Raw genomic sequence first — 22,685 nt, 5'->3', positions numbered from 1 at the left:
TCTTCAACCCTCATGGCCTCCTCCCATGTCGTTCTGTGGCTTTATGACACTATAATTTCTCCTGGTTCAGAAACAGCAGCATATAGGGTAAACACAACTTCAACTCACAAAAGGACATAAAGTATTGGAGTAGCTCAGTGGGTCAGGCAGCATATAGATAGGAGAATATGGATAGGAGACGTTTCGGGTCGGGATCATTCTTCAGAACCCAAGTTTAAAGTTTTTACTCCAAACTCACACTGTCTTTAACACTAAAGCATTGAAACTTGCCTTTCATCTAGTCTGAAAGCAAACCTTTTAACTCTCGTTACAAAACATGGATCTTATATCATCCCATCTCATTGCAATGCATCTTTTTTGAATTTTTGATGTTTAATGTTTCCATTTCACTATTTTTCTCCTCACTAACCCCCATTCCAGGACATTTTACTGTGATTCAAAACAGGGCTGCTTAAAAGTTTTCTAACATTTGGCTAGGTTCCCACAGATTTGCAATTCAGGTGAAAGTTATATTTGATTTTTTTAATTTAACTGCAGAAGGTTCTGTTTTAACTTAACGTGTTTTCTTTTCTTCCTTTTCCCATTCATTTATTCTGACCAAATAAAGTTGTGTTTAGGAAATTTTCAAATACTTTAAAATCCATGATTGAATGGAAAGGTAACATTAGAAACTAATAAGACATTTTTCTATTAAAGTGGGGTTTTTTATGAATTCAGAACAACCCAAACTGTTTCAAAGCCAATGAAGTATCTTTGAAAGCAAACTCTATTTTAATGTAAGAAATGTGGCAGCAAATTTGCCTAACAGCAACATCCCATGTAAGGAACTGGTCAAATATCTTTCTGTAATGTGGTGAATTGATAAGTAAATATGATGTAAAATCAAGATAACCTGATATTTGTTCACTCTGAATCTAGCACCCTTTGTGTGTTTATTGTATATACACTTGAGTGTGTGGACCAGGCTTCAGTTTGATATCTCATCCAAAAGATGGAACCTCTTATTCCTACAAGTAACACAGACCATAGAACTGTGCAACAAGACCCTTCGGCCCTAGCTGTCTGTGCCACACATGATGCCAGAACCAACTCGTATCTGCCTGCACATAATCCATATTACTTCATTCCCATTATACCAATATGCCTTTCCAAATGTCCCTTAAATGCCACTCTCATATCTGCATTAACCATCACCCCCAGCAGCGCTTTCCAGGCACTCGCCACCCTCTGTGTAAAAAGACCTGCCCTGCACATCGCCTTTAAACCTTGCCCCTCTAACCTTAAAGCTCGACCCTCTAGTATTTGATTTTTCCATCCTGGAAAAGTGGTTTAGATTGTATACCTCATCTATGCCTCTCATAATTTTATATACGTATATATATATATCATCCGGATGGAGGTTGGTGGGGACGCTGCGAGTCAGCTGCCCTGCCAGCAGAGTGTTCGTTATTTCGACTTTTTTTGGTGTGTCTAATGTAAGTTTAGGTGTCTCTAGTTGTGTCTTGTGTGGGGTGTGGTGGGGGGGGGGGATGGGGGGGAAGGGCGGAACCGCTTTTAGTCGCATCCTCGATGGAGAGGCGACTTTTTCCATGTGGCCTCCCTCGGCCTAACAGCTTGGATTGGAGCGGCCTTTCCCAGAGTCGGGCCCGGAACATCAACAGCAGGTGCAGCATGGACTTTTCCATCGCAGAGCGGGCGAACCATTGCCGGGGGTCGCCAGAGAGAAGTGCTCCGATCGCTGGCCTGGTGACCTTGGCATCATGAGGATGTGTTCTGCGGAGCTTCTAGCCGCGGGCGGGGCGGGAATTACCCATCCGGAGTCTGGGATCCTTTGCCGGGGATCGCCAGAGAAGAGCTCTGACCGCCATCCCGACAAGAGGGCCTGTACATCGGGCCATGCGTAGCGGCGACTACAGAGGGTTTATGGCCCCGATCACGGGTGAACAAAGGAGGAGGACTGGCTGACCTTTGTTGCCTTCCACCACAGTGAAGAATGCTGTGGTGGATGTTTGTGTTAAATCTTATTGTGTATTGTGTGTTCTTTTTAAGTGTATCGCTGCTGGCAAATTAATTTCACTGCACCTTCGGGTGCATGTGACGCATAAAGTTGACTTTGACTTTGACTTTGAGATTATGTGCTCAAGTGTTATTCTGGGGCTTGGAGACCATGATCATCTGTGTCGGTAGCTGGGCAGGTGTGAGTAAGGCTAACCATGGTTTTAATAAACACTAACACTTCAGCTTCTGCAAGCAGTCTTCTGATACAACAGCTGGAGTTAGCTGAATAATTGGCACATTTTTATCCTGACTATTTTAAAAGTGGCTTTAACCTATGAACTCCAGTGCACATGAAACGTTGACTTTTACTCATGTTAAAGCATCTAAAGAAGCTCAACATAGCAGAGTGACACAACTTGCAGAACTGCTGCCTCATAGCTCCAGTGAGCCAGATTTAATGTAGACCTCTGGTGCTATTTTACTTCGGAGTCACGTGAGTGACTACGTGAAGAACCCCGCCAGGACGCATGCGTGTCATATCGCTACACGCATTGCGAAACGTCAGGCGGGGTGGAACGACGTTCCCCCGCAGCGGCAGTTTAAAAAGCCGAAACCAGCAGGTAAGAGTTACTCTGCTGTCTTTTTGTGTGTTTCCTATACCAACTTACAGGTGGGAAGCATGGACAAGTCAAAGAAAGCAACAAGGGCTGCGACAAAGCTGGTGGGGGAGGACCGCGGAGTAGCGGGCAGCCAGCAGCGGCCAGCGGCACTTGAATCACCGATAATGGGATCAGCTGTGCCCGATGTCGCCTCCGCACCGGCCAGATCCACTCCTCGGCCGGGCAGTAAGGCAAGGCAAAAAACTAACGAAGTCGTGGAATCAGAGGAGTCCAAATTTGAGCAACCGCGGGCGGCCAGCGACCGTGAGCGCTGGAGCCGGATGGAGCGGTGTGTGGAGCATTTGCTCCAACGTGACATGCTCCGGGAGATGGAGTCTAGTCACTGTGGGCTCTATGTAAAACCCACAGCAGCACCTCTTGTAGGGCTGCACAGTGCTTCTCCCTCATCAGAAGGGAGCACTGGGGGTCAGTACTGAACTGATCCTGAAGAGGGGTTCGCAGAAGAGAAATCAAGTGTGCAGGGGGTGCAGGAACGTGAGAATCTACTGGACATGGTGTCCAACTTTATACAGCCAGACCAGACTGGCCAAAACCTGGAGCAAAAGCTTGCTGCCAGTATAGACTATATGTCTTTTAACCAGCTACAAGAACAGGCTGTATTGGACACCACGTCAAGACACCTGGCACCGGGTAACTGTATATCCCTGAATGTTCCAGTAGTCAATACTTGCATATGGAAACATATTGGAATAGGAGTTAGAAGCATGGATGTCAAACTCCAAAAGGTATTAAAACTCCTAACAGCAGGGATAACAGCATTCGCCCGCACAGTGGACGAAAAAGACATATCCCAGGACCAACAGGATGCACTGGCATTGCTTTGCAACACTCAATACGAGATAAATAGCATCAGGAAGAGTGCCATCCGACCAACTTTAAATCCGAAATTCGCGGGTCTGTGCAAACCTGGGAACATAAAACCACCAATACTACTATTTGGAGGTAACCTATTGAAGCAAGTCAAGGAGCTCGATGAGGAAGCAAAAACCCTGGGACTCATAAAAGGGACTTCCTCAAAAACCCACTACAGCCACAGACAGCATCCCTACGCACCCACCAGTAGAACAAGACCGACTGGTGAAAGCTCGAAGGTCCGGTACACCAAACATGAGTCTTTTTTAGGCCATGGCCCAGGCCAGCCTTCTTGGAAGATACGCGAACCTCCAACATCGACCAAACCACAAACCCAGACAGCAACGCCTCAACATCAACGAAGGATTTACAAAAAGAAGTAAACCTGCCACTGGTAACTATGGAGGTAGGTGGGTCTGGTTCCCTACAAAATACAGGGAGCATGGAGGTTGGGGGGAGATTACACTCCTTTCTGGATGCATGGAGCATGTTAACTACCGATACTTATATTTTAAGCAGTATCCAGGGATATACAATAGAATTTATACACAAGTACAGCCCTCCAGTTCAACATATACCGAACCGAATGTTTGTACTTTCTGGTAAAGGGAAATCAGAAGCGCATGCTGAACTGGAGAGGCTTTACGCAAAAGTGTAATTGAAAAATCCCAACACGAACCGCTAGAATTCGTGTCCAATATATTTACCAAAAACAAAAAAGATGGTGGTTGTCGCATCATCATAGATCTGACCAAATTGAATACATTTGTACAATATATTCATTTTAAAATGGAAACCTTTGTTACTGCTAAACAATTGATTTCCAAAGGTTACTTCATGGCTAGCATCGATTTAAAAGATGCTTACTATTCAGTGCCTATACGAGGTGACCACAGATGTTTCTTAAAATTCAACTGGATGGGACAGCACTGGCAGTATAGAGCGCTGCCAAATGGCTTAACATCAGCCCCCAGGCTGTTCATTAAAATTTTGAAACCAGCCCTAGCGTTTCTACAGAAACAAAAACACATGGTCATGGCATATCTAGATGACATGCTTATTGTGGGCAAAACTTTGAAATTGGCCAAACAAACTGTAATAGCCACAAAACAGTTATTTGAAAAACTGGGGTTTATTATCCATCCAGTTAAATCTAAATTAACGCCTTCCACTACAATGGACTATTTGGGGTTCACCATTGACTCAGTTCACATGTCGGTGACTTTGCCAAAGGGAAAGGCTATAGACTTAATAGAGGCTTGCAATAACCTCATTGACATCAGTAAACCATCCATCAGATTGGTAGCAAAAGTAATTGGCAAAATGGTGGCTGCCTTTCCAGCCACACAATTTGGACCTTTACATTACCAAAATTTACAGAGAGCAAAAATACAAGCACTCAAAATCAATGCTGGTCATTTTGACAGACCAATGAAGCTACCAATCAAAGCTATAATGGAACTAAAATGGTGGATAGATAACATTTGGCTTTGTTTCAATCCTTCAATGGTGCTACAAACTGATGCCAGTGCACTTGGTTGGGGTGCCACCAATTCCATCTCCAGCTGTGCAGGTAGATGGACTGCACAGGAGGCATCATTATTACTCACACTGGGCATAAACTACCTGGAAATGTTGGGTGCATTCTATGGCCTAAAGTCATATTGTACTGGATCATATCACCAGCATGTTAGACTACAGATTGACAATACCACCGTGGTAGCATATATCAACCACATGGGTGGAAACAAATCGACATCATGTGACAATCTGGCTAATATAATTTGGCAGTGGTGTATCCAGAGAGATATTTGGATATCAGCTACTTACCTACCAGGTAAACTAAATTTAGTGGCAGACACCAGGTCACGCAAATTTAATGAAAACACCGAATGGATGTTGAATGAAAAAGTATTTGCTGATATTACAGCATGATATGGAACACCAGATATTCGCATCCAGGCTTAATCACCAGTTATCAAATTATGTTTCATGGGAACCAGACCCTGGGGCAGCGGCGACAGATGCATTTTCGCTGCATTGGGGGAAATTGTTTATTTATGCATTCCCTCCTTTCTGCCTCATCAGTCGGGTATTAAGGAAAATACAGCAGGACTCTGCGTCAGGTATTTTGGTAGTACCCGATTGGCCTACTCAACCATGGTTCCCAGTGATACTGAACATGGTATTAGAACCATGTATCACCATCCCGAATACACCAGACTTGTTGGTTCATCCCGTAACAAGGGAGAGCCACCCATGCCATAACTATTTGAATTTATTAATTTGTAGAGTTTAAAAATGCCTCTACTACAGCTGGGACTGACGGACCGAACAGTGAACATGATTTCGGCGGCCCAAAGACAGTCCACCAAAAAACAGTATCTGTTCTATATCAGCAAGTGGAAGATGTATTGTAACAAAAACAGCATCACCTACAGAGATATGAACATCCCGTCTGTTCTGGAATACCTGGCAGGCCTCCATTATGATGAGGGACTCAGTTATAGTGCCATCAACTGCGCCAGAAGTGCCTTATCGACTTATCTATGGCAAGGAACAGAGCGTCACTCTGTTGGAACTCACCCACTGGTAACAAAACATATGAGGGCAATTTTTAATACCAATCCCCCAAGAACCAGGTACTCCCAAATATGGGATGTGAGTATTGTCCTGAAGATGCTCAGGAATTGGTCTCCAGCAACAGCTCTGTCCCTACATAGACTGACATTAAAAACAGTCATGCTAATGGCATTGGTCACGGCATAAAGGGTACAGTCATTACATAAATTAAGACTTGACAACATGACTTCTTCATCAGAAAACATTACGTTTCATATATATGAATTAGTGAAACAGAACAGACAGGGATCAGCGGGCCTCAATATCGAATTTAGGTCTTACCTAACAGATGATCGTCTCTGTATAGTAAAACATTTGTCGTTATATATGGAGAAAACGAAAATCATCAGAGGCAATGAGAAGGCACTTTTAGTCAGCCATAAGCAACCACACTAAAAAGTGTCGGTCCAAACCATCTCAAGATGGCTGAAACAGGTTCTAACACAGGCTGGGGTGGATACTAATATTTTAAAATCTCATTTCACCAGGGCTGCAGCTACATCGGCAGCTATGGAGTTGGATGTACCAATGGACCAAATCCTCAAGGCAGCAGGATGGTCAGGGGAAAAAACATTCCAACTATTTTATAATAAACCAGTCATGAAACCTGGAACGTTTGCAGAAACAATTTTAAGTTCTGTAATTTAATTTACCCCATAAATAGGGGTTATAATTTGTGTTAATAAATTTCATGAATTTTAATGTCGGATTCATGTCTAAATTATGTTGACACAATTCCTCCTACAGTCATTAAGGCAGATGTGATGCATGGACTCGTTTCCACGGCATGAAATCACAGAGCTTAGAAATCTTCACGTAGTCACTCACGTGACTCCGAAGTAAAATAGTAAGATTAAACGAGAACTTACCAGTTCGAAGTTTGATCATTATTTTATGAGGAGTACGTTGAGGGAATACGTGCCCTCCGCTCCCACCCATGATCATATACTGAACTGGTATTGCTTTCTCTAATCTTACTATGTTTAAGTCATTACAGTTATCTGTGATTTCACACCGCTGCTTTGAAGAATGACACGCATGCGTCCTGGCGGGGTTCTTCACGTATTCCCTCAACGTACTCCTCATAAAATAATGATCAAACTTCGAACTGGTAAGTTCTCGTTTAATCTTACTATTTATTTGGAGTATGCACATTCTCCCTATAACTGCTTGGGTTCCCTCTGAACACACTGGTTTTCGCCCACATCCTGGCATGAGCTGCAGTCTGGGACTTTGGAGGCATTGGTTTGCATTCTTGGCCATTGATTTAATGTGTCTGGTCGATAACAGATTGGGGGATATTTTTACACCTAGGTACCTGAAACTCTTGACCAGCCCCTCTTCTGTATCAGTGATGCTGACTGGGACATGTGCATCATCTATTTTCCTGAAGTCAATAACTAGCTCTTTTGTGTTGCCGACATTGGGGGAGAAGTTGATGTCTTGACACCAGGTGAATCTCTTTTGCACTCTTCCCAACTCATTCAAGTTTGTGTACGCTGATCTTATCATCGATCGAGATCCGACCCATTACATGGTGACGTCTGCAAACTTGTAAATGGAGCAAGAGCAGAATTTGGCTGCACAGGTGAACTAGCAAATTGACAAGTGTGAAGTGTTGAACTTTGATACGTCAAACCAGGGCAGGACCTGCACAGTAAATGGTAGAGCCCTCGAGAGTGTTGCCAAGGAGAGACAGCTGGGAGTACAGGTGCATGATTCCCTAAATGTGTTGATTCGGGTGGTTAATGGGGTTAAGAAGGTACATGGCCTGGCTTGCCTTCATTGGAAAGGGTATTGAGCACAAAAGTCGGGACATCATGATGCAGCTGTAGACCATCCTTGGAGTATTGTGTGCAGTTCTGGTTACCCAGCTTTAGGAAGAATGTCATTAAGTTGGAAAGGGTGGAAAAGAAATTCACCCGGATGTTACCTGGGCTTAATTGGCTCAGTCTAAAGAAGAGTTTCGACCCGAAACGTCATCTACAGTATTCCTTTTCTCCAGAGATGCTGCCTGACCCGCTGAGTTACTCCAGCATGTTGTGTCTACCTTTGGTGTTACCTGGGCTTGCAGGCTTGAGTTACAGGGATAAACTGGATAGGCTGTGACTCTTCTCTTTGGAATGTAGGAGGCGGAGGTGTGACCTTATTGAGGTGTACAACAAGACGAGGGGCAATGTATAAAGTCAGTGCTAGCTGTCTTTTTCCCATGGTAGAGGATTCAAAAACTAGAGGGCATAGGATTAAGGAGAGAGAGAAGAGATTTAAGAGGAACCTTTGCAGCAAATTTTTCATTCAGTGGATAATATGTATCTGGGATGAGCTACCAGAAGAAGCTATAGAAAGGATACAAATATGATTTTTAAAAGACAGATATTTGCAGAAGATGTGGGTCAAATGCAGGCACATGGGTCAATATGACAACTAGGTCAGCATGGACAAGATGAGCCAAAGGGCCTGTTTCCATGCTATACAGCTCTATGACTCTACGATGCAGTTATGAGTGTATAGGGGGGCATAATAAGGGGCTGAGAACACACCATTGCAGGACACCAGCATTATGAATTATTGTGCAGGATGTTTGTGGTTGCAAGAGGGTTCGGCTCCAAATTACATTTAAAACAGCTGACATCTAAGCATGATTCCTAGAAGTTAAAATAGCATTGGCCAGGATTGCAGCAGGGTTAAGAAATGAAAATACCATGTCCCAACTTTAACACATCTTTCTAAACACTCCTCCTTCTGGGAATGGAAGACATTTAAAATCATAGTTCTGGTTTGCACAAAAGCATTCTGTCCATTTAGTACTGACTGGCAAATTATAACTGAGAAATATCTTAATTTTAACAGCCTAATGCCTCCTTATAGTCTATCTTTTCAGATTATGCCTCATTTTATCCTCTCTTCCAAAAAAGAGTTGTTAAAACATCTGAAATTAAACTGACATGTCAGATATATAAAGCAGATGAGCATAATTCATAGTTATTGACAGCCTCACTATAATGATATATTTATTGGCCTGTGTGGTGTTGGCAGTCCTGTCAACTCTGCTTTCTGTTTTCAAAGAGTACCATTTGATCTTTCTCCTGTTCATCTTTTAAATGTCTATAAATGACAAGTCCCCCCATGATGCATATAAAGCATTGGCCAATATGCCAGATGCATAGGAATAGAGTTGCTTGGCCCATTAATGTTGCCATCCATAAAAGTAAGAACATAATGTTTTGAAAATAAAGGCACTCCCCGACTTGCGTAATGAACCCTTACATGTCAGATTTTATGTAGTCGTAATCACCATCCCCATCCCCTGCCAGCAATAACTCACTGAGAACATGAACTGTCTCATCGGTGTCCAGCTGTGTCTGGGGCTCATTCTGAGGTGCGCGGCCTTCTGGGTAATCACCGCCATTGCCGGGTTTTTTTCGACGTAATCGCACAGTGTTGTGGAAATTACAAACAGTCTTGATTGCATTAGAGACTGAGTACAGAATTGTTTATGTAGACGCAAAGTCGCGTATTCATTTAGTTAACTTAGATACAGCAAGGAAACAGGCCCTTCATCCCACCAAATCCGCGCCAACCAGCGATCCCGCACATTAACATTAGCCTGCACACAGTAGGGACATGTTTTACATTTACCAAGCCAATTTATCTACATACCTGTATAACTTTGGAGTGTGGAAGGAAACCAAAGATCTTGGAGAAATCCCATGCGGTCACGGGGAGAAACTCCGTACAGACAGCCCCCTTAGTTGTGATCAAACCCGGGTCTCTGGCACTGTAAGGTGCTGTAAGGCAGCAACTCTACCGCTGCACCACCGTGCTACCCATTGCATAAGTCGGGGAGTGTCTGTACTTTTTATTGCATATCCTGATGGAAACACCTACTGTGTCATGATTAAAAATGTCCAATTGATGTCTGCAACATATATGAACCTCTCTCTTTTCCTGCTCTATACAGAGACCAAGTCTAATCATGGGCTTCAATCTACCCCAAAACTACTAAACTACCTGATCTTTAATGTAAACCGGTACATCCATCTGGTCTCTTGGATAAATATATATTTTTTTTTAATTTATACCTTCAATGAGCAGCCTGTTCTTACCAAAATTGCTCCCTCAATCAATGGTGTATCATCATTTTGGATGACTTGAAAGGTGTGTGAAAGATGCTGCAGAATTGGAAGGTCTTTACCAATTGCTTGTCTCTTCTGTTTCATCCACTTCATGTTCATATCTAAATACAGAAACAAAGATTCTTCCACTCCTGCTTTGTCCAGAGACCATGACTGATTATTATATCCTGTAACATCGCCCCAATCCCTATTGATCTTTTGCCCCTTTTGATCCTTTATTTGAAAGACCGCTAAAGGTATGATGTTCCAAATATATGGCCTCAGCAGTGCCCACTGAGAGTGTATCGCAGGAAATCACATCCACTCAAAAAAAGGCCAACGTTTAATTTCCTTCTCGGAAAGAAAACATCGGTGGATGTTCTTATTAACTCTCTGATCCTCGATCTGCCTCTCAACATTCATCAATCCCGCTCCTTTTAAACATGTTGGTTGACTCCGAGTCAACGCCCTTCTGTGAGAGTTTGATCCCCACTTCCTTTCTCCTGTGGAGGAAAAACATTCTGATTTCTGCTTTGCTGAAGGCTTGTGGTAAACAAAGGGTCTATTTAAAATAAAGCCTGCAGACCCCTCTTTTGTTTATTTAAGCAAGGAAGCAAGGTAAATATAATTTCTGAATTTGTGCACTCTGGGTTTAGTTCTGCAGCTTAATAACTAGGATTCTTACATCCACTTTATTTCATTTGGAGCAGTTTATTTTTAAACAAACAGAAATGAACTAGCATCAATATTAATTGCAGCTCAATATTAATTGCAGCTCAATATTAGTCACACTGAGGATAATTCAGCAGGTATTGTACACGGTTTTAGAGACCTCAGCCTGGTTCAGTATAGCATATAACTTCAGTACATGCTTTACTATCCAACATAAAGTACCCAAGGTATTTAGAGCAATGGGCTGGTTATTTTTCTAGATATTAACTTCCGATGGATCTGCCCCCTACTGCTGTGAACAAGCAGTTTTCCCACCTTCCTCCTCTGTTTTCCTCCTTCACTTAGTCACCCACCTGGGGTTCATTTGGTCAGGGCTGGGAGAGGGCATTCTGCAAGGGTTGCAATGAACTTTGGACTCTCCCTCTGTAGAAGAACTGGGAAATGTATTGGGATTAATGTTGTAAATGTTATGTGCTTGAGCCACAATGGGATTGAGAGTATCAGAAATGTTATACTGATTTCATGTTTTCAGTCAAAAATCAACTAAATGTCACAAACACGCAGGGGCTAGAGTGCCAAATCAAAGGATACATTTAAAAGGTGGTATGGTGGCTTAGCCGTCAAGTTGCTGCCTTACAGCGCCAGAGATCCGGGTTCGATCCTGACTACGGATGTTGTCTGTATGGATTTATACATTCTCCCCATGATCGCGTGGGTTTCCCCGGGTGCACCAGTTCCTTCCACGTTCTAACGACATGCAGGTTTGCAGGTTAATTGGCTTCGGTAAAGATTGTAAATTGTCCCAAGCGTGTAGGATAGCATTAGTGTATGGGGATCGCTGGTCGGCGCAGACTCGGTGAGCAGAAGGGCGTGTTTCCACTCTGTATCTCTAAACTAAAGTGAACTAAACTAAACTAAACTTGCAGAGATCTGCTCAGTGGTTCAGTTTAGTTTTAAAATGCAGCGTGTAAACAGACCCTTCAGTCCACCGAGTCCACACTTACCATCGATCACCCATGACAATAGTCATCCCACTTTCACATCCACTCCCTACATATCAGAGGTAATTTAAGGAGACCAATTAACCAACAAACATGCACATCATTGAAATTTACTGAATAATGGAAAGCCTAGTGGATGTGGAGAGGATGTTTCCAATAGTGTGAGAGTTTAGAATCAGAGGGCACAGTCTCAGAATAAAAGGACGTACCTTTGGAATGGAGATGAGGAGGAATTTCTTTAGGGTGGTGAATCTGTGGAATTCATTGCCACAGATGGTTTTGGAAGCCAAATCATTTGGTATTTTTAAAGGTTCCTGAATGAAAAGGGCATGAAAAATAGGTCAGCTCTGATTGAATGGCGGACTAGAACTCAACGGGTCAAATGGCCTAATTCTGGCTCTATGCCTTATGATCTTTGGAATGTGGGAGGAAACTGGAGCAGCCAAAGGAAATCCACGCGATCACAAGAATGTGAAAACTCCACACAGACAGCACACAAGGTCAAGATGGAAGAGTGCTGTGAGGCAGCACCCCTATCAGCTGTGCCATTGTGGCACAGGCAAGAGGATATGATGCTGAATTGTTACTATTGTCGAGCCCTGAGGCATGCTTTCAACTAGCAAGGATCCACACCAAGAACCTTCCTCACAAAATGACCTATGTTGCCTTTACAACTGCACACACATCCCCTCTCCTTCACTGTGATGACAACATTAGTTGACATATCGCCTGGCCAGTTCCTCCCCCCCCCCCTCCCCCAATGAAATATTAGGTATCAAAGCAAACCATGATTATTTGTTTAATCCCTATCTGTAATTTTTCAGCTGGCTATAAAGAAAAAAGTGTCAGCAGCATCTGAAAATATCATTCAAAGTAATGAACTATTGAGTGTCATGTAGCTTCTCAAAGCTGGATGACTAATTATTGTTGTGGGAATACTCACACACCCGTTGAGCATCCTTTTGAAAATAATGGCCTATAGCCATGAATGGAACAGTTAGACTGAGTGGACGAGACTGTTTGATTTAGTACTGGTTAATATTTGTCCAAGAAAAAATCTGAAGAAAACCACATGAATCTTTCAAAATAGTATCCCTGTCCAAACTGAACAATGGTATCCTTTCTAATTATTTGACACTTCATTTGTCATTGAAGATCGTATTATGTTTAACAGTGATTTTCCAAACAATTTCTTGTTTGGTTAATTTCACCTAACATTCCACGAATATCTCAACCATTAACTGATTTTTGTATTGACATGATGATGGTGTCTGGGGCTGGCACTCAGGCAACTGCACTTACAGCATCAAACACAGATCAAGGGTTTAAGCTAACCTTCTTCCTGGTCCTAGATTAGAGATGCAGCATGGAAACAGGCCCTTCGACCCACCAGGTCCGCGCCGACCAACGATCATCCTTACACTAGTTGTATGTCATCCCACTTTTGCATCCTACACACGAGAGGAAACTTTACAGAAACCAATGAACCTACAAACCCGCACGTCTTTGAAATATGGGAGGAAATCAGAGCACCCGGAGAAAATCCATGAGGTCTTTGGGAGAATGTACAAACAGCATTGGTAGTCAGGATTGAACCCGTGTCTCTGGCATTGTAAGGTAGCTACTTTTCCAATTGGCAACGCATTGCCCCTAACTACTTTGGTTCCGTCTTCACTAAGGAAGACATAAATAATCTGCCGGAAATAGCAGGGGACCGCGGGTCAAAGGAGTTGGAGGAATTGAGTGAAATCCAGGTTAGCCGGGAAGTGGTGTTGGGTAAATTAAATGGATTAAAGGCCGATAAATCCCCAGGGCCAGATAGGCTGCATCCCAGAGTACTTAAGGAAGTAGCTCCAGAAATAGTGGATGCATTAGTAATAATCTTTCAAAACTCTTTAGATTCTGGAGTAGTTCCTGAGGATTGGCGGGTAGCAAACGTAACCCCACTTTTTAAGAAGGGAGGGAGAGAGAAAACGGGGAATTACAGACCAGTTAGTCTAACATCGGTAGTGGGGAAACTGCTAGAGTCAGTTATTAAAGATGGGATAGCAGCACATTTGGAAAGTGGTGAAATCATTGGACAAAGTCAGCATGGATTTACAAAAGGTAAATCATGTCTGACGAATCTTATAGAATTTTTCGAGGATGTAACTAGTAGCGTGGATAGGGGAGAACCAGTGGATGTGGTGTATCTGGACTTCCAGAAGGCTTTCGACAAGGTCCCACATAAGAGATTAGTTTACAAACTTAAAGCACACGGCATTGGGGGTTCAGTATTGATGTGGATAGAGAACTGGCTGGAAAACAGGAAGCAAAGAGTAGGAGTAAACGGGTCCTTTTCACAATGGCAGGCAGTGACTAGTGGGGTACCGCAAGGCTCAGTGCTGGGACCCCAGCTATTTACAATATATATTAATGATCTGGATGAGGGAATTGAAGGCAATATCTCCAAGTTTGCGGATGACACTAAGCTGGGGGGCAGTGTTAGCTGTGAGGAGGATGCTAGGAGACTGCAAGGTGACTTGGATAGGCTGGGTGAGTGGGCAAATGTTTGGCAGATGCAGTATAATGTGGATAAATGTGAGGTTATCCATTTTGGTGGCAAAAACAGGAAAGCAGACTATTATCTAAATGGTGGCCGACTAGGAAAAGGGGAGATGCAGCGAGACCTGGGTGTCATGGTACACCAGTCATTGAAAGTGGGCATGCAGGTGCAGCAGGCAGTGAAGAAAGCGAATGGTATGTTAGCTTTCATAGCAAAAGGATTTGAGTATAGGAGCAGGGAGGTTCTACTGCAGTTGTACAGGGTCTTGGTGAGACCACACCTGGAGTATTGCGTACAGTTTTGGTCTCCAAATCTGAGGAAGGACATTATTGCCATAGAGGGAGTGCAGAGAAGGTTCACCAGACTGATTCCTGGGATGTCAGGACTGTCTTATGAAGAAAGACTGGATAGACTTGGTTTATACTCTCTAGAATTTAGGAGATTGAGAGGGGATCTTATAGAAACTTACAAAATTCTTAAGGGGTTGGACAGGCTAGATGCAGGAAGATTGCTCCCGATGTTGGGGAAGTCCAGGACAAGGGGTCACAGCTTAAGGATAAGGGGGAAATCCTTTAAAACCGAGATGAGAAGAACTTTTTTCACACAGAGAGTGGTGAATCTCTGGAACTCCCTGCCACAGAGGGTAGTCGAGGCCAGTTCATTGGCTATATTTAAGAGGGAGTTAGATGTGGCCCTTGTGGCTAAGGGGATCAGAGGGTATGGAGAGAAGGCAGGTACGGGATACTGAGTTGGATGATCAGCCATGATCATATTGAATGGCGGTGCAGGCTCGAAGGGCCGAATGGCCTACTCCTGCACCTAATTTCTATGTTTCTATGTTTCTTGGTGCAGATGATTTTGTGGCATATTTGCTCCACCACAGTTGTTTGCCACTCATCGAAGCATGGATTTTGTTCATAGATGTCGCTGTATATGGTCATAAACTGCTGCATTACAGTATCAATCAATGGTATCGATGGTTCTTTATTGTCACGTGTGCATTGGACAGTGATATTTTTGCACTGGTCGCCAAATTTTGGCGCCATTTACAGAAGAAAAATCCCAAAGTATTGGAGAGATAGTGCATGGAGATACACACTCATCAGCAAATGGACAGACTTCTGACATTATGACAGAAATTATGTCATTATTTTCCCTCCTGGGATAAATGAAGTTCTATCGTATCAAAAGGAGGCTATCTACAAAACCGTTAAAGATAATTTGATGTGAAATCCAGTCAAATGGGATTGAAAGTGGTAAGGGAAAATGTGATAGGTATTACACAAATCTTGCTTAAATACAGCATATTCTGCCAATTCTCCAGCATACCAGTCTTTATGTAATTTGGTTGTAAGGACAGTCAACGCTACCCCTTAGTCATTTCCCTCCTTTATTCATTCTAGCCTCAAGAATTGGAAACTCATCAGGTCGATCTGACAACAGCTGCTGCTAATTTCAAATAAATTGAAACATGCCAGCCAGCATATGTCACTGAAAGTTGACATTAACTTTGTCTGTCGAAGCACATTGCTTCAAACACCAGATCTGTTTTTTAACCTATATCTCCCTGCCCTGTCGTCCAATTAGTTTAATTGCCAGTGGGTAAAAATGCTCCTATAATCCCAAGACTCTCCAAAGCCAGAAATACCAAACCGTAGCACTTCACAAAAAGTAATCAGCCATTAGTTAGAAACCAAGGGAACAATCCCTCATCCATGTGAGTGAAATAATTCAAATTGATTACTGAATTATTTAGAAAAGGTTTCATTTATTTAAAAAAAACATTTGTCCATTGTAAAGTATCTGCTGCTGATCCGAGATGTCAGAAGCATCCTGGAAAATCCATCATTTCTCCCATTTCAACCATTTGAATCTGTATTGCAGTTTAGGGAACAGAAGAAGGCCTCTTAAGAATTTGTAAATGCTTTGTTATTTTTATCTTTACATTATTATTCCCTTTCCTGCTGGGTTATTTTGTTTTTGAATATCTTTGTTACACAATAAATGCAGTTTTCAAAACGAAGTAAAATAATAAGATTAAACGAGAACTTACCAGTTTGAAGTTTGATCTGTATTTTATGAGGAGTTATGATGAGGGATTACGTGAAGAGCCCGCTCAGCACGCATGCGCGACATACTTCAAAGCAGCGGTGTGGAATCACAGACAGACACAGTTATTGAAATAAACATAGTAAAGAAAAGGAGACCTTAGTTATCAGTTTGACCCATATTATTGAGTGTGGGAGCGGAGGGCACGTAATCTCTCATCGTAACTCATAAAATACAGATCAAACTTCAAACTGGTAATTTCTCGTTTAATCTTACTATTTTACTTCGGAGTCACGTGAGTGACTACGTGAAGATTTTAAAGCTCTGTGATTTCAAACTGTATAACAGTTCATACTTCACTCGCTGCCGAAGTTTTTCGAGGGAGGAAGTATGTTATCGTAATCAATCATGAATCTGTTTGTAAAAACAATAATGGTGTTATTAACAACATCAAGACCAAAATGCTCCCCCGGGCTTAAATTATATATTTTTTGCAGATTCTTCCTGCGTGAACGCAATGTCGCGCATGCGTGCTGAGCGGGCTCTTCACGTAGTCACTCACGTGACTCCGAAGTAAAATATATCAGTTGATGCCATGCCTGATTGATCCATTAGAGAGAACAGCGGGCACCTCATGTTATAAGTATAATGTCAATAAAAATCAAAGTACTGGAGTATCTCAGCAAGTCAGGCAGAGGCTCTGGAGGACATGGGTAGGAGAAGTTTACGGAGAGGACACTTCTTCAGTCTGAAGAAGGGTCCCAACCCAAAACATGTGGGTTATCCATGTCCCCCAGAGATTCTGCCTGACCTGTTGAGTTACTCCAGGACTGTGTGGATTTTCTTTTGTAGACCATCATCTGCAGCTCCTTGTGTTTCCAAGTAAGAAACTTTGTTCAATCCTGCAGTCCACTGCAGACTCAAAGTGGAAATTTCCATATTAAATGAGCAAAGATGGAGAGTGTCTGAAATGTCTTTATCTGCATTGTTCATGTCCTTTACCCGTGAATGATGGGGTCTCAGGGCCACTTTGATTTTGCCATTCCAACAGTTCCCATTCATTTTCACAGGTTTTAAATTGCTGATGGCCACATATTTTAGTGTTTTGACTTGGACGTAAATTTGCGGCACAGTGGAGCAGCAGGTAGCGCTGCTGCCTAACAGTGCCAGAGACCCAGCTTCAATACTGACCTCAGATGCTGTCTGTGTGAAGTTTATATGTTCATCCTGTGACTGTGTGGGTGCCCCGTTCCCTCCCACATCCCAAAGACATGCCAGGTTGTAGATTAGTTGGCCTCTGTAAATTGCCCCAGGTGTGTAGGGAGTGGATGGAAAAGTGTGATAATGTAGAATAGTAAGATTAAACGAGAACTTACCAGTTTGAAGTTTGATCTGTATTTTATGAGGAGTTACGATGAGGGATTACGTGAAGAGCCCGCTCAGCACGCATGCGCGGCATACTTCAAAGCAGCGGTGTGGAATCACAGATAGACACAGTTATTGAAATAAACATAGTAAAGAAAAGGAGACATCAGTTATCAGTTTGACCCATATTATTGAGGGTGGGAGCGGAGGGCACGTAATCCCTCATCGTAACTCCTCATAAAATACAGATCAAACTTCAAACTGGTAAGTTCTCGTTTAATCTTACTATTTTACTTCGGAGTCACGTGAGTGACTACGTGAAGATTTTAAAGCTCTGTGATTTCAAACCGTGTAACAGTTATTACTTCACTCACTGCCGAAGTCCTTGAGGGAGGAAGTGTGTTATCGTAATCAACCAATGAATCTGTTTGTTTTTAACAATAACAACAAAGAAATTAAATAGCTCCCCTGGGCTTAAATTAAACATTTGCAGTCTGTAAAAAAATTTCTGCAAATAAAGCAGGTTTTGCCAACGGCTTATTATAAAAAGTTCTGAACGTTCTTTCCCCTGACCATCTTGCTGTAGCCAAGATGTGGTCTATAGGCACGTCCATTCTTTTGGCCATCGACGTGGATGCTGCCCTGGTTGAGTGAGATTTGTACATGTTAGTGTTTATCCCAGCAGCTTTTAGCACCTGCTTGAGCCATCTCGAAATGGTTTGGCTCATCACCCGACCATAAGGTTTTTTATGACTGACCCATAAGGCTTTTTCACTCCCTCAAATATTTTTGGTTGTGTCTATGTAGGACATTAGGTGGGTCATGGCAAAATACCTGAAGCAGAGTCCATTTGTATTTTGCGTAGTACACGGCTGATGAGGCAGAAGGGAGGAAATGCATAGAAGAAGAAATTTCCCCAATCCAGCGCGAACGCATCTACCGCTGCTGCCTCAGGGTCTGGTTCCCAAGCGACATACATAGGTACCTGGTGATTTAGCCTTGATGCAAATAAGTCGATATCTGGCGTGCCATATTGCCTAATAATCTTTGCAAACACTTTGGGGTTTAACATCCATTCGGTGTTGTCATTAAATTTGCGTGACCTGGTGTCTGCCACTGTATTTAGCTTACCTGGTAGGTAAGTTGCTGATAGCCAAATATGTCTTTCGACACACCATTGCCAAATTGTGTTGACCAATTTGTTGCATGATATCGATTTTATGCCGCCCATATGGTTAATGTAGGCCACCACCGTAGTATTGTCTATTTGTAACCGTACATGCAAGTGATGCATATTGGATGCATATGTTTTTAAACCATAAAAGGCACCCAACATCTCTAGATAGTTAATGCCCAGTGTAAGTAGTAATGATGACTCTAGGTTAGTCCATCTACCACCTGTGCTGGATATGGAGTTAGTCGCTCCCCAGCCTTGAGCACTGGCATCTGTTTGGATAACTAAAATAGGGTTAATGATGATGATAGGGCTGAAACTATGCCAAACGCTTCAGTGGGTAATTTCATGATACGATCATAATGACCTGCATGTCGTTTTAGTGCCTGTACCTTTGCTCTTTGTAAGTTTTGATAGTGCAAAGGTCCAAATTGTGTAGCCGGAAATGCTGCTACCATTTCCCCAATTACTCTTGCTACTTGTCGAATAGTTGGTCGCTCGTTGACCATTAAATTGTTGCATGATGGTGCCAATTCAGTTGTTTTGTCTTTTGGCAAAGTTACAGACATGTGGGCTGAGTTAATTGTGAAGCCCAAGTAGTCCATGGTTGTGGATGGCTTCAACTTAGATTTATCTGGATGTAAGACAAATCCCAAGGTTTCGAACAACTGTTTGGTAGCTGACACAGCTGATATGCCAATTCCATGGTCTTGCCTACTATTAAGATATCATCAAGATATGCCATGACCATATGTTTTTGTCTTCTTAATATTGCCAGGGCTGGTTTTAGTATCTTGGTGAATAATCTTGGGGCTGATGTTAAGCCATTGGGTAATGCTTTAAACTGCCATTACTGCCCCATCCAGGTAAATTTCAGGTATCTGCGATGATCCTTGTGAATGGGTACTGAATAGTAAGCATCTTTGAGGTCAATGCTTGCCATGAAGTATCCTTTGGAAATCAGTTGTTTGGCAGTAACAAACGTTTCCATTTTGAAATGTACATACTTAACAAACATATTTAGTGAAGTTAAGTCAATGATGATGCGACACCCACCATCTTTTTAAGTTTTAGTGAATATATTTGACACAAATTCCAAGGGTTCATGTTTTGTTTTTCCCCGTGATACCCTTAGTGATTATTCTCACCAGTTCAGCTTGTCCCTCTCGTTTCTCTTTAACTGAGAGGGAAAAGACCCTCTGGGGTGAATGTTGAACTGGTGGCAATTTTTCTAGTATAAATTGTATTTTGTATCCACTAATGCTATTGAGTATATACTTGTCACTCGTGATAGACTCCCACGCTTCCTTAAACAGGTGTAATCTCCCCCCTGTTAGTATTGCGCCCCTACTTTCTATATGCTGGTAGGAACCAGACCCACCTATCTCCATGGTTATGGGTGTTTCTTCTGTCTCTTCCCAGACCAGCGAGTCTTGCGCGTTGTCCGACGTGGCGGTGATGTTTGGGGGTGGCGCATTTTCCATGGGGTCCGCTCTGGGCCTTGGTCTAAAAAAGACTTCAGGTGGTGATATGCGGACCCCGAGCTTTCACCAGTTTCATAGGGTAGACGTCGACTGGTGGACGCGATGGGGTGCTGCCGCTTGGGTATTGTTGTTTTGGGTTTGCTCGTCCCGGAGCCTGCCCTCATGAGACCGAAAGTTTTTTAGAGGCCTCTTCCATATCCTTTACTTTTTTCGTGAGGTCTTTGCCAAAGAGCAGTGTGTCTGGCTCAATGGCTGGGGTTTTGCACAACCCCGCGAATTTTGGATTTTAGGGCAGGTCTTATAATTTCTTTACGGAGGTTATTTATCTCGAACTGCGTGTTGCACAACAGCGTGAGAGTTGGTTAGTGGTCATCTCTGTATTGTCCACAGAACGAGCAAATGATGTGATGGCTGACGTCAGGAGCCTGAGGATCCGCTGCAGTTTCAGCTCCTGGTTCCGAATATTTGTCCCGACGTGCCCCCAGATTTGGCTGTTGACAGCCGGCACTTTGAGAGACGCTCAATTTTCCGGAGCTGTGTACAATTCTAAGGCCTCATTAACCACCTGCTCCTGTAGGGGCCTGTTGGAGAGGTGGTTAATGCTGGCCGCTAGTTTAGGCTCTAATGGCCTTCCTGCACGTGGGGCTGCCACGTAGCGGTCCACCACACCCAGCAGCTCTTCCTGGTCCTGCACCCCTTGCATACTCCCGACTTCTTCAGCCAGCGTCCCCTCTTCCTGACCAGCCCAGTCCTGGTCACCAAAGCTACCCTCGGGTGAGGAAGAAGCGATGGGCAGTGCACAAGGCATTGTGGAGGGAGTGCCTGAACTCCCCCTGCGAGAGCGCCCCTCACGCAGCGCGTCTCGCTGGAGCACCTGCTCCAGGAGCCGCTCCATGCGGCTCAGGCGGCTGTCTCTCCCCCGTGCGGGTGGAGAGACGTCCCCGTCCGACGAGTCAGAAACCACCGGCCGGACGCTTTTTCGGGTAGCTTTACATCCAGCCCGCTGCTCAGGCGCTAGCGGGACTGGGCTCGGCACGGTGTCGGGGATGGCGGAGCGCCCGGTAAGCGGTCCTACCGCCTGTTGCAGCCCCCCACAGATGGAACGCTCCTCCGTTGGAGTTGAGCGGGGGACAGATCTCTTTGAGAGCCTCTTCTTAGTCGCACTCATTCTGAAAACAGAAATCAGAAGGCTCTCCTTTCACAAGTAAAGCCGACCTCAGTTTAACTTACCTGACGTCCCCGTCGCCGTCTTTTAAACTGCAGCGGGAGCGCCTGACTCCCGCTGCGGCCGCTGTTGCACTGCTAAACGCAATGCCGCGCATGCATGCTGAGCGGGCTCTTCACGTAGTCACTCACGTGACTCTGAAGTAAAATTGATGTGAACAGGCGTGGACTCGGTGGACTGAAGTGCATGGCCGAAATTCCAAGCTGAAAATCTAAACAATTCTTCACTGATGAATCATCTGTGAGACATACAGATTCTAAATCAGAAAGTAAAATTAGAATATGCGATTCGTGGTAAAATCACAAACTTAATGTAAAATAGAGAGCAGTAAAATGTGTTAAAAGTGTTCTTTCCAAACTAGTCAGTTGATGACATAAAAAGCAGTATTTGGAACAGAACTGCTCAAAGGCCAGAATATGAGTGAATGAGAGCCAAGTGTCGGCTCGCCACCTTCAATTGATCTCTGGCTCCTCCTTGTTCTTCTTATACTTATCATGGTGATGCAACAGTTAGCAATGGTTCTTCACCACCGTAAAGAGCCAGGTTCGATCTTTTGCAGAGTTTGCATTTTCTGAGACTCGGTGGTTATCCGCCCTGCACTCCCAAAGACCTGCTTGTAAATTAATTGTCTGCTATGAATCAGCCTTTGTGTAAATATACATGACAAAAGAATCAAGGCATGTAATTAAGAGAGAATGGGGTGGATAGGATTGTTCTATTGGAAGCGGCATAGGCTAGGGGCGCATTGTATTTCTTCTGTGTGGTCATAATAAGTATCTGCAGGTGGCTCAGGGTTTATATTCAATTTCTCACTCATTCCATAGCAATCAGACATAAAAACATAGAAACATAGAAAATAGGTGCAGGAGTAAGCCATTCGGCCCTTCGAGCCATTCAATATGG

General features: G+C 43.4%; 1 protein-coding gene across 4 annotated transcripts in view; it reads left to right on the top strand.

Annotated features, from left to right (window-relative positions):
- The window catches only part of thsd4 (thrombospondin type 1 domain containing 4), a 558,240-nt gene that overhangs the window by 484,160 nt on the left and 51,395 nt on the right, over positions 1-22,685 (top strand). The window lies entirely within an intron of this gene.

The sequence above is a fragment of the Amblyraja radiata genome, chromosome 1 (assembly GCF_010909765.2).
Source record: "Amblyraja radiata isolate CabotCenter1 chromosome 1, sAmbRad1.1.pri, whole genome shotgun sequence".
Classification (NCBI taxonomy): Eukaryota; Metazoa; Chordata; class Chondrichthyes; order Rajiformes; family Rajidae; genus Amblyraja; species Amblyraja radiata.
This window is presented reverse-complemented; position numbering and strand designations above follow the sequence as displayed.